Consider the following 13,041-nt stretch of genomic DNA (forward strand, 5'->3'; position numbering starts at 1 on the left):
ACCCGACAGTGAAACACATTGCGAACACCCCACGCAGAAAGAACACCTGCAAAAGAAAACAATGCCTAACACAACAGTGGAAGAATACTCTTAGCCCCATTCATAAGGGGCATGAACCAGGGGGTGAGGCAGTGAGGGTTCCAATTGCCCCGCCCCATGCTACCTCAATTCCATGCCACCCACTATGTACCCCACGCAAAAAGAACACCTGCAAAAGAAAACAATGCCCAACACAACAGTGGAAGAAGATTCTTAGCCCCATTCATAAGGAGGCATGAACCAGGGGTGAGGCAACAAGGCTTCCAGCTGCCCTGCCCCGCCCCATGCTACCTCAATTCCCTGCCACCCACATATATATATATATATAAAATTTTAATATTGTAGGAGTATAAAAGGGAGCCAAGGATATATATATATATATATATATATATATATATATCTATATATATATATATATATATATATATATATATATATATATATGCCTAGTTTTCATTGAATTAGCTCTTATTTACAAAATGTTGTGGGCATCTAATTGAACTATTTAACATTATTACACCAAAGGTATTCTCTCTATCGCCTTTCATGTGAAAACATTGTTCTCTGTAGTGAATTAGTGAGCTTCAATTTCGCCCTCCTTCACCCTTTTAAAATGGGACACGTGGACGGTGATTGCTTCTTTATATTCCTTTTGCTATCTGTGATGGGTGCACAGGATACAACCTTGCTGGGTGCTTCCTTTCTCGGTAGCAACAATGATAACTTTTACTGTGTCTTGCAGCTCAACCAGCCTATTTCTCAACTCTTCCTTGAATATTTTTCCTTGCTAAGGAATTACTCTAATTCTTAAAACCTAGTGTTCTCCGCTTCTAACTATACGTTCTTTTCTCTAATAAACTACCCATCTCAGCCTATTAGTGTCTATTAGGCTGCACCAAAACCTGTGTTGATGATCACTATAGGTCTGTTCCCATACAAGCTCCGAGATGATGCTTTTAGAAGGTTTTTGAGTTTAAGGACTGAGATGAGATGCTAACCGAGCTCCAAAAGATCTGTGGTAGTGATATGAGCCTCTTTTCACACTACAGGTCCATCCTTAACCGTAGTCTAAACAATGATGTCTTCAAGGACACTTCTGTCCGAGTTCTTGTCAATCTAAATTCCTGAGACTGTAATTTCTGCAATAAATCTGAAGTATGGAGGCACCCAAAATAGGTCCGAGATCAAGAGAGATATGAACCTTAAAATTGTGTCAAGTCGGAAATTCCGAACCTCTACAATGCTGTCCATACACTTGTTAATCTGAATTTTTATAGGAGTCAATAAAAAGAAAAAAGGATTTGTAAGTCTTCCTTGGCCTCCTGTACTTCTCTGCCCTTTCACTATATAAGATCAACGAAAATAATGAGAGAAATGAGGGTTTTGTGGTATTTTTTTTGGTATACATTTAGTTATGAAACTGAAGGGACACGTCATTGTATGGAGGCTGACTTAAAAGACAAGGTGTACGTAGGCTCACTGTCAAAAATATATATTTTTTAACTTGAAAAATTCAATATCTCACAAACTATTTGGAATTCGAGGCAGGTAAGGGTTCATTGGAAAGAGGAAAAAATCCTCTTTAAGATGGTCTGCGTCCCATTTTGAAAATATGCCTTTGAGGTGGCAAAATTTATTTTTCTTTGTGACTGTCCTTAACATATTTAGTGCAGAAAATGATTAGGACAGTATAGCTTCTTTGTTTGGTTTCTCTATTTTTTATCTTCTCCATTATTTGGCTTCTTCATCATCATAGGATCATATAGGACATCCACGTCAACATGATAGTGTCCAACAATTAGTGTATCATCCATGTCATCACATAATGGTGCAGTCATATGTTATAGTGCAGCCTCCATTAATTTTTCATTCCAATCATCAAGTGAGATTATCCATCTAATCTTCCAACCATGCAATCATTCAAGGGTATGGCATCATCACATGTAGTCCTCCATATGTCATCAAGGGTTAAATTCTAGATCATCAAGTGCATGCAACATTAGATCAAGTACTTCTTAGGGCTTCCTTAATTATTGGTTTGACTTCTTCATGACTTGACATATTAATTGATGGCATCCTTATCAAACAAGGGCCATTACATCATCATCTGGAACTAGGCATCTCAAGAATATGTTCCATCTTGGCCATTGCCATATTGACATCAATGAAAACCTTGATTAACAATCTCCTCCTTTGTCATTAATGGTGATATTCTTACCCTTCCAACATTCTCTCCCCCTTTGACATCAATGGCAAACGGGTGCCTAATTACTCCCCCTAACAAGTTTCTTCTCTTCATCAATGATATTTCTTCATAGATATGTTGCCCCCCATCATGGTGTTCTTCCTTCTAGCAATGTGGTCCATGATAAATGTGTTTGCATTTCTTCATTTGATGAATCTACTCCCCCTGCCCACGTATAAATCTCTAGCTCTTCCTTTTGATCAAGAGAGATTGTTGCCTTGTGATCAGGTGGAAGGCATCTTCAACAATGGTTGATCGGATGAGTAAGGGATTATGTTCTTTAATGGAATTTCTCCCAAGAGATGATCTATCAAATGATGATTGTCCATGTGTGACTCATGAAGGATTTCATAGGGCCCATTTATGAATAGCTTAAGAATCATAAGCTCCCCCTAACAGTATGCATGGTCTTCCTTTTGGCAAAGCATCCCCATCAAATACTTCAGAATATCAAGGATGAATTCATCAAGTCAACAAAAAGTGTTGTTGGCTAGAGTGTTCAAGGGACTTCCGGATTCAATTTTCTTCCTTCTCCATACTTGTATAACTTTCTGTTATGGCATGGTTCTTCCTTGTGTAGGGGCCCAAGTCAAGTTAAAGTCACATGACATATGTCCAATGTTATGACACTTGAAGCACTCTATGTTGTTCATGAATAATAATTCATGACTTCTTCTTGCAAATTAACTTATCAAAGATTGACGAGGACCATTATATTTATCTTTGTGATATGTCCTACAATATTTTTCCATGTTCCCAAATTTTGTACAAGAATAACAATAACCAAGAAATATACTTTGGTACCTGGGAGAAGAAGGTTCCATTGACGTACTTCTGAAGTCTTTTTTCCTTGGGATCCTTTGATGATAACCATTGCTTCTTGTATCCTTGACACCATCTGCATTTCTTCTTGGAGTAGGATTTCTTCCAATGTCAACTTGACTCTTTCCTTTATTGGGAGCATCAACATTTCTTCGAGACTTCCTCACGTGCTTTTTGTTTGAAGGATTATCATTCTTGCTTGAGGATTCACCTGCATAACCAAGACCTGATTTAGAAAGGGGAGACCTTTGATGACTTAGGATGTCATCTAGGGTTTGAGAGCTTTTCAAGTTCTTATTCAACAAGTTAACATCCTTTTTAAGAAAGAGAATTTCTCCTTCCAACTTTTCACAATCTTTATCTTTTAATAACTAGTTGCTTCTTATTTCTTCCATCATCTTGGTTGCTTCACATGATTGGGCCTTAAGAGAAGTGATTTATGATTTTAAATTGGTGACGTCATCATCATTTTCTTCTAGTTGGCATATCATGGTGTTTCTCTCCTCAACTTGTCCTTCTATGAATGTCAAAGCTTCCATCACCTTCTCAGTGCCTTGTGCTTGTTTCCTTGCTTCTTCTAGTTGAGATGTAAGGGAGGAGACATATTCCTTGTATTAAACAATCTCTACTTCAAGTTTGTTCAAGATCTTGTGCCTTTGTTCAAGGTGGCTTGACAAGGTATCTTCCCATTTCTTTTCCTTATCCAATTGAATTTTCATGGATATGACTTCTTCATGATGCTTTCTCTTGTTTTGATGAAATTATTCCTTAATCTTGGTGAGGTCCTCATCTCTTTCTTGTACTTGAAGCTTGACAAGGTCAAATTCCTTCCTTGTCTTTTCCTGGTCACCAACTTGCGCTTTCTTCTTAGGTTCCTCATTTTCCTTTTTCAAATTGTTAATTTCTTCCATGGCAGCCATAAGTTTAGTGAGGAGATCTTCTTCATTCTCTTCATGTCCTAGGTCTTCTTTAGCGTTGATGTTATCACTCTTATCTTTAGCTTCCTTGATGGGCTCTGGATTTCCTTCTTGCTTTCCATCATTTTCTTGACTAGAGATCATTGTCAACGCTGCTTTTGAGTGAAGATCATGAAGTTTATCCCATGTGCCTTTTGCTGATGAACATTTTTCAAAATTGGCCTTCATAGAATTAGGTAGCCCATTCAAGATCACTTTCATTGCTCTTTATTATGTTTCTTGGATTCTCCATCCATCATGCTATCAGCAATCACTAATTTCTAGACTTCAATGCCTTGAGTCTTTAAGAAATTCCTCATTCTTCCCTCCCATATATCAAAGTCTACATTGAAGAATGGAGCCTTCACAAATTAATTGACTTCAATTTTGGTGGTTGAGGGAGACACATATTCAGGAGGATTGGAGACATTCTTCCTTGGCTTTGCCATTTGTGTTCTAATGATCAACCTTCAAATTGTTAGGCTTTGAGTGAAGGTACTGGCTCTCATACCAATTTTTGGAAATACTAAGAGGGGGGTGAATCATTATTTCTTTTCAATTGTTACTTTTACCAGTTAGATCACTTATATTTAGAACACAAAAATGAACAATATAAGTAAATGCTTTTATTAATATAATATTTATAACGAATCAAGTACAATATGGTTAGGGCTCAAACCCTTTATGAAGACACCCAAGCTCCGACCTGGGATGTGCCAATCACCTACTTGGACTCTAGTGAGGCTCCAACCCTATCTTATCCAAGGAACCAACATTGAGTTTAGGAGCACCAACTCCAAGGACACCAATCCTATAGCTTTTCTTTGTCAAGATATGTTTGGTTGTACTTCATGGTTACCCAAATCAAACCTTGTCTTCATAGTTCAACCCTTCAAAATGCTTTCCCTAATATAATTTTCAAGGTAATATGGGATTCAATATATGCTCAATATTATACCCAAGGGAGTTTCAAATCCACCTCAATATGTATATTAGTTTTTCAAGAAGTATGCTCCAAGGTGTGTCCTTAATAGGCTGCTTCAAGGCACTTTCTTGCTCTCAAATCTGTTCAAAAAAGGTTCCCAAATATTACTTCACACAATCAACAAGAGGCCCATATACTATCACAAGTGGCCTCCATAGTCCGAGGAAATAGTAGTAAGGGTGCACCAAAATCTGTGTTGATGATCACTATAGGTCTATTCCCATACAAGCTCTGAGATGATTATTTTAGAAGGTTTTCGAGTTTAAGGACTGAGATGAGATCCTAACCAAGCTCCAAAAGTTCTGTGGTAGTGATTTGAGCCTCTTTTCACACTACAGGTCCAGCCTTAACCGTTGTTTATACAATGTTGTCTTCAAGGACACTTTTGTCTGAGTTCTTGTAAATCTGAATTTCTGAGACTGTAATTTCTGCAATAAATCTGAAGTATGGAGGCACTCAAAATAGGTCCAAGATTAAGAGAGATTTGAACCTTAAAACTTTGTCAAGTCAGAAATTCTGAACCTCTGCAATGTTGCCCATACACTTGTCAATTTGAATTTTTATAGGAGTCGATAAAAAAAAGGAATTCTAAGTTTTCATTGGCCTCCTGTACTTCTCTGCCCTTTCACTATATAATATCAATGAAAATAATGAGAGAAATGAGGGTTTTGTGGTCTTGTTTATATACATTTAGTTATGAAACTGAAGGGACACGTCACTGTATGGAGGCCAACTTGAAAGACAAGGTGTAGGTCGTCTCACTATCAAATATATATATATATATATATATATATATATATATATATATATATATATATATATATATATTTGATAGTGAGACGACCTACACCTTGTCTTCACTGTATGGAGGCCAAATTGAAAGACAAGGTGTAGGTTGTCTCACTATCAAATATATATATATATATATATATATTAACTTGAAAAATTCAATAGCTCACAAACTATTTGGAATTTTGGGGCAAGCAAGGGCTCATTGGAAAGAGGAAAAAATCCTATTTAAGATGGTCTAGGTCCTATGGTGAAAAGATGCCTTTGAGGTGGTAAAATTTATTTTTCTTTGTGACTATCCTTAAATTATTTAGTGCATAAAATTATTAGGACAGTATGGCTTCTTTGTTTGGTTTCTCTATTTTTATCTTCTCCATTATTTGGCTTCTTAATCATCATAGGATCATGTAGGACATCCATGTAATCTTGATAGTGTCCAACAATTAGTGTATCATCCATGTCACCACATAATGGTGCAGTAATATGTTATAATGCAACCTCCATTAATTTGTCATTCCAATCATCAAGTGAGATCATACATCTAATCTTCCAACCATGTGATCATTCAAGGGTATGACATCATCATGTGTAGTCCTCCATATGTCATCAAGGTTTAAATTCTAGATCATCAAGTGCATGCAGTATTAGATCAAGTACTTCTTAGGGCTTCCTTAATTAGTGGTTTGACTTATTTGTGACTTAACATATTAATTGATGGCATCCTTGTCAAACAGGAGTCATGACATCATCATATGGAACCAGGCAACTCAAGAATAGTTTCCATCTTGGCCATTTCCATATTGACATCAATGACAACCTTGATTAACAAAGTTGTGATTGGTTTTGATTGACTCTTTTGTATGAAATCTAGGATTTGTATGAAACCCTAGTGAGAAGTCCAACGTATGAATTTTTAAACATTGTTAGATGCTTTGTAAATCTATTTTTTTAAATTATTTATAGGGTTTCCTATATGTTGAAGGTACGACATGCCTTTGGAAGGAACATTGAAACCCTAGATGGAATGGAATTTGTTGTGAAGTAGTCTAGGGTTTATGACAAAGTCCCAAGCAAGATGTTGAAAAGTATATGTCTCTTTTTTGTAATTAAATCTGGGTATCTGATATGTATAAAGTTGAAATTATTTTGTGATTCTGATATGGCTAACTTCATGCTTCTATATATTTGGTTGTGCTTTCTATCTAAGCTGTGAAAGTACACAATATTCAATATGGTGAAGTGTTTCTTGATGTGATAAGAATGATGAGGATAACTCTGATGAAATAGTTGGAAGCCATGAAAGATTATCTGATGACAAAAAGAAGAAGTTGATATCCCTAAGAAAGCATGATTAGAAGAGATCTCTCTAAGATTAAGACGAAGTTTGGATAATAATATGCTCCCTAGTTGAGAGGGAGGGCATAACTTGGTTTTGATTGAAGAATGAATTTTGGAGGATATGTTGTTGCATGGGAATTAGGAAAGGAAAGTGTATGACTGAGGAATATTCAGTTAAACATTCAGTTGATAGTCCTACTATGAAAATATGAGAAGCAACATCAAGTTGTTTGGATGACTCCAAAGGTTTGTATTCAATTATCTACATATATTATTTATTTGGGTTGTGTTTGTATAGGTGAATCTATCGAAAGTTTTGATAGCATGCTGGTTACCAATCAGTTTGATTGGGAGATATTGGTTATTGTTGAACTGTTGGATCTAGGAGAGTTGAGGCTTTTTGAGTGAAGAATTGACTAGGAAGACATCTGGGCGGCACTTTGTGTTGATTTCTAGGTCTCGAAGATTGAAAGGTGGCATTGGTCATTGAGCTCTGACACACACCTAAATTTCTGGGTTGATGGTTATCTAGTAAGACTGATGGTACCTAGAGAGTTTGAAAACTTGATTCCATATTATTCCCATGAGGATAGATTTCCCTGGTCAGGTACCTACTCCATGGCATTGTGGTGCCTAAAATTTTGAGATGCCAATGGATAGATTTCTCTGGTTAGGAATGTAGCCCATGGCATTGTTGTGCCTAAAGCTCTTCATGGTTCATATAGTTTGAGCTCTTCCATTGTACTTGTATATGATGAATACCTCCCTAGTTAAGAGGGAGTGTTGGAAAATGTAACTAGTTTCAGTCTTCATTTAATGTCTTTGAGTCATCATGTAATGTACTTGTCAAAAGAATAAAGAAAGGAAATTTTATTATTATTATTATGACTTATTAAAGCATGGGTTTCATGCTTGGTCACCTTGTTTTAGGTCAAATCCCCCCATTGAGGACTGCTATGATTTATTCTAAACCAATAAATTAGTTGTATGTTTAAATAGACCCTTATTGGGTTTCTGAATCTTTTAAAAGGTTAAGTATTGAGTCAAATATGATTTAATTACCCTCCACACCATGTTGGCCTAGAAGAATATCAAGTTGGTCAAAGGACCCGATTTGACCTCAAATGGAGCCTATAAATACAAGAACATCGAATTCATTTAGAGTATCACTCACTCACAAGAAATTTGATATCTCTTATAGCTAGGGAAAGTGCGAAGTATGTTGTCGGGAAGCTAAAGTGAAGGCAAGTTTGAGGAATTTTAAGGAGAAAGGAAAAATCAAAATGTTGGTGCCTCTCTCTCTCTTTGTTTCTTGCTCTGGATTGGGAGATCGAAGTCTTCCATGTTTCACTGTTGCTTAAAGCGTCCAGTTTTCTAAAGCTACTGCCTAGTCGAAGTTGCTAGAAAGGGGTTGAAATTTTGAGAGGTTGGCTTGGTGTGGAGGAAAGGTCTAGCCTTGGTCTAGGGTAAAGAGTCTCAAAGAATACTATTGAAAGGAATAATTTCTTGATTGGATTTTCCCCTTGAGAAAGGTTTTTCCCTGGCATAGTGACTACATCTGGTGTCGATTGTTTTATGTGATTATGCTTTGGTAATTGCTTGATGAACTAAAAGAAAGAAGATATAAAGAATTGTAATAATAAGAAACATCATAAGTAATTATCAAGGATAAGAAAATATTTCTTCCTTTCTGATTCTATAACATCATATGCTTTGACTTATCTGTAGAACATGCAAACCTATAGAACTTTGGATCTAGCTAAAAAATATTATTAGGTTAGCTGCAAAAAAAAACATATTTCGGTAGCTATTGTCTTGTTAAACCAATTTTACAAAGAAAAAAATAGATTTGAGTTGATGATGGGCATTTTCCTTTTCAATGTAATTGTATGAATTGGATGACTCTTAATCCATGGAGTAGATGAAATGAAATGGAAATTTGTGATAAAACAAGTCGAAAATGGAAGATAAACTATCAAAAAGAGGATGAATTAGACGTTCAACAATCATCACATTATATTTTTCCAAACTAAGAATGGAGGCCATCCACACCCTTACCAATAGATAAAAAGTTGGAACATACCCTAAGACAATTTTCCATGCCAAAACAATCCACTTTCTTAATGAATCAATTGAAATGGATTTGACACCAAAATGAACAACTAGTGTTTTTCCTTCATAATCCACAATGTGGTTTACAATTATCTCTTTCCATATGGTTACACACACCATCTCCTTTAGCTTCCAAATGCATCTTCCTTTAATATGTGATGATAAGGATCCATACTGCACAGAGGAAGGCTTGGACCCATATAGAGGGGTTTGTAATACCCCTATTGAGTTATGATGTGAATATGATGTAATTTACATATTTTCATATTTTCATATTAGTTTGGTGAACCAAAATCATTTCACAAGCATTTGTTCCTACGTACATGTGTATTTGTAGATATAGATTTTAAGATTAAATGGCCTAAGGATTTGGTTATTGGTTAAATTGTAACTAGATTCAATCCTCATAATTCTCATTGTACTTGTAAAAATATGCATTTAATGTAAAAAAACATAAGAAAATTATTATTTTTATTTTTATTGTCAAGCATGTTCTTCATGCTTTGTTTTGGTCAAAAGAAAATGTAATAGAACATTTTCTTCATGATCCTTGTGAAAAGAAGAAAAAATGAATTTTGTAAGTATCATTTGTCACTCCAAGTTGCCAAGTCAACCCTCTAGAAAGACAAGTTGGCTTGACCTAAGGATGTGTCCCTTCACATGAACGAACAATTATATATTGGCACATATATTCCACCATTTTGGCATTCAATTTGGTCTCTTTTGTGAAAATCAATTTGGAACTATGGTATGGAATCTTAAGCACTTTCTTCTGTGGTATTAGATCAGTACGTGTCACCTTCTATCTCTATAAATGTGAGCTTCTGTGAAGATGATAATGTGAGCTTCTGTCATATGTCTCTCCTTGATAATGTGAGCTTTTGTAATGATGATAATGCAAGTTTCTATGATATGTGTCTCCTTGATAATGCAAACTTCTATAATGATGATGATGCAAAATTTTGTGATATGTCTCTCCTTAATGATATAGCGTCACTATTGTATATTTATGTTCTAATGCAAGTTCCTGTGGCATCCTTCGCAGTAATGATGCAAGCTTTCCATGGAACCTATATCTCTGTGACATGGCATGCATGTATAAACAAATTTATTGATTATCTTGTGGAAAAATCATAGAAAAGATTGGAGGGTTGACTTGGCACTTGGATCAGTGATTAGTTTGACTTGGGTCTCTATTTTTTACAGAGAATCTATAAGGAAAGGATTGACGGGTTTTCCCCTTATGGGGTTTTCCCTGGCCTCTGGTATAATCTTTGGTGTCTCTCATTTCTTTTGCATTATGATCTCTATTGTTAATGTGTAATTGATTGATGGGATAACTAAATGAATTAAATGCTAAAATAAACTATGTATATGAGTCACAAGTAATTATCATGTTAAGAAATTCTATGTTGCATTTGAATTGCAACATGTTATTAGATCTAGGAAGGTCAAAGCGTAATTTAAAGAAGGTCTAAGAAGGGTCTAAATATCAGAGACACCCAATCTAGAGAAGGAGGCAAATGCAAGTTTGTTCTAAGTTTTAAAATAGGTTTAGCTACCCTTGTGAAGTAGCCAAATTTTATGTGAAGAAAGATAGTTGTTCTGAGCCAAGTAAGGTCTAAAATTCTCTCTGTGATTTAGTTCAATATTCAAACCCTCCCCTCTTTACTGTAATCCAAGCTACATGTGGTAAAATATGATCTTGACTAAAATCCTATGGTTAATTCTAATTACTATGGATAAAATAATATAATTTGAATCTACAATATGACAAGGAGCTTGTATAAGGTATCAAGTATGAGTCTATATTAAGAAATGAGCTCCTAATCCAAGGTTGTGGCATAATTCAAGTCGAAACAACTATGATGAAATCTAAGTTCCAGGCTTATTACCGTAAATTTTTGTCGTTGATAATTCAAATTTATAAGGGATCTGAGTTATTTCCTAGTGAATATCCAAGCCTCCTTTTGAAAATAATCTTATCCAAGGTTCTGTGAGCATTATGCCTTTAATCTGACTTTATGATTAAAGAGATATGGGTTATAATGTTTGAATTGTTGTGTAGACCTATATGAGCCCCCTTAATAGACTCAGTACTATTTCAAGACATTATGGTAAAGTCAAAGATACCTAAGCCAATAATGGCATTCAAGTCCAATACTTCTCCTATCCAAAATATGAAGCTACATGTTGATACAAAAATACCAAGCTCACTATACAAAATTATTGTTATCACATAGTTACAAAGGATAACTCTCGACATACAATTCTAGTTCAGAAGAAAATCAAAGGAATATCTAAATTCTCTTCTTTGTTCTAACTAAGCTTATGAAGGACCAGTACAAGCAACCAAATTGATGAGGAGATTCTTCTGTGTTATTACAACCATGTTCTTGCCAAATAAAAAGGCCTATCATATGCCTAACCATATATTTTTTATGTATCATAAAAAGGGTTGTGATATCTCTATTGTAAAAGAAGGAACGAAACTCCTTTTTGATCACTACAAGAGGAACAAGAGGTCTATATGGTTATGGATTGAAGACACAAATAACCTCAAGAAATAGTAAAGGTATGGTGGGCCTATTAGGTCATAAAGAGTGTTTTTATAGGACAAGGTTATATGGCTAAAATCTAAAGGACTAAAGGTTTGAACGTGTCAAGTTGAAGAGGTATGTATAATCACTTGTCTTTAATATCTAAAAAGTTAGACATAGATCTAAATTTCTCTTGAAAATAATAATCAATATGTTACATGTTTCTTTCATAAGCATTCAAAGCCTTTCTTATGAGATCTAGGACTTGTGATCAGGGAATGAAATGAACTTAATATCATATATAGAAAGAACATTCTAGGGTTTTCAACTAACACATTTGTATACTTGTAGAATTTACAACGTTAAAATATGGAAAATCTTGAAAAAATTGGATATTGAAGCATCTAGGGTTTGCAAACCCTAGCAAAGGTTGGAATTAGAAAATCCTAAAACTAATAGTTTATGTTGTAAATAGAATTCCTAGCCCTTGGAAATGAAAAATATAATTTCATGATGTGAGGACAAGGATGGTGAAAATTACAAAAGGTCCAAGGTTAATAGGGAGCTAACTCTTCTAAAAAAGATAAGAATTTTATACCTTTTCTTATCAATTAAGATTATTGTTATTATCTTTAAGTTATGGTAGTATATTGTCTATGTATTCTCTTCTTGGTTATAATTGTTCTCTCATATCCTCCCAATGATAATTCCAGGAAAATAACTAATATGACCTAATATTTCGTAGCAGAAGAATGAAGCATAGCCAAGAGGAATTTCCAGATGCAGTCTAGAAGAAGAATGAAGGACTTGACAAACTCAAAGTAAGTCTTGATTTTATTAGAATGCAGCAGATGACAACATTAAAGCAAGAAGGTTCTCTCGGTAAGAGGGAGAGGTTCATGTTAAGAAAACTTCATCAGATAGTAGTGTTACCCCATATTTTGAAGAAGTCTCATGATTAAGGAAGAACTTGTACTTTGGGAAAGAAGGATTCATGAGAAAAAGGAAGAAATATTGACTTCAGAGGACACTGGAAAAAGAAATTGACATGAAGGATCTTACAACTCGGGACTTGAGGTTACATCGATTGGGTTGGAAGTGATGATAATGATTAGAGATACTAGTAATGGTTAGGATCTGGTATAGTTTCTTGGAAGACTATGAAGCAAAATTATGTTGCACTGCAAAGGAAAAAACATGTGGCATTGGTACAAT

The sequence above is a fragment of the Pinus tabuliformis genome, chromosome 1_2 (genome assembly GCF_031772625.1).
Source record: "Pinus tabuliformis cultivar Carrire ecotype Pingquan chromosome 1_2, CPIR1, whole genome shotgun sequence".
In the NCBI taxonomy this organism is placed as follows: domain Eukaryota; kingdom Viridiplantae; phylum Streptophyta; class Pinopsida; order Pinales; family Pinaceae; genus Pinus; species Pinus tabuliformis.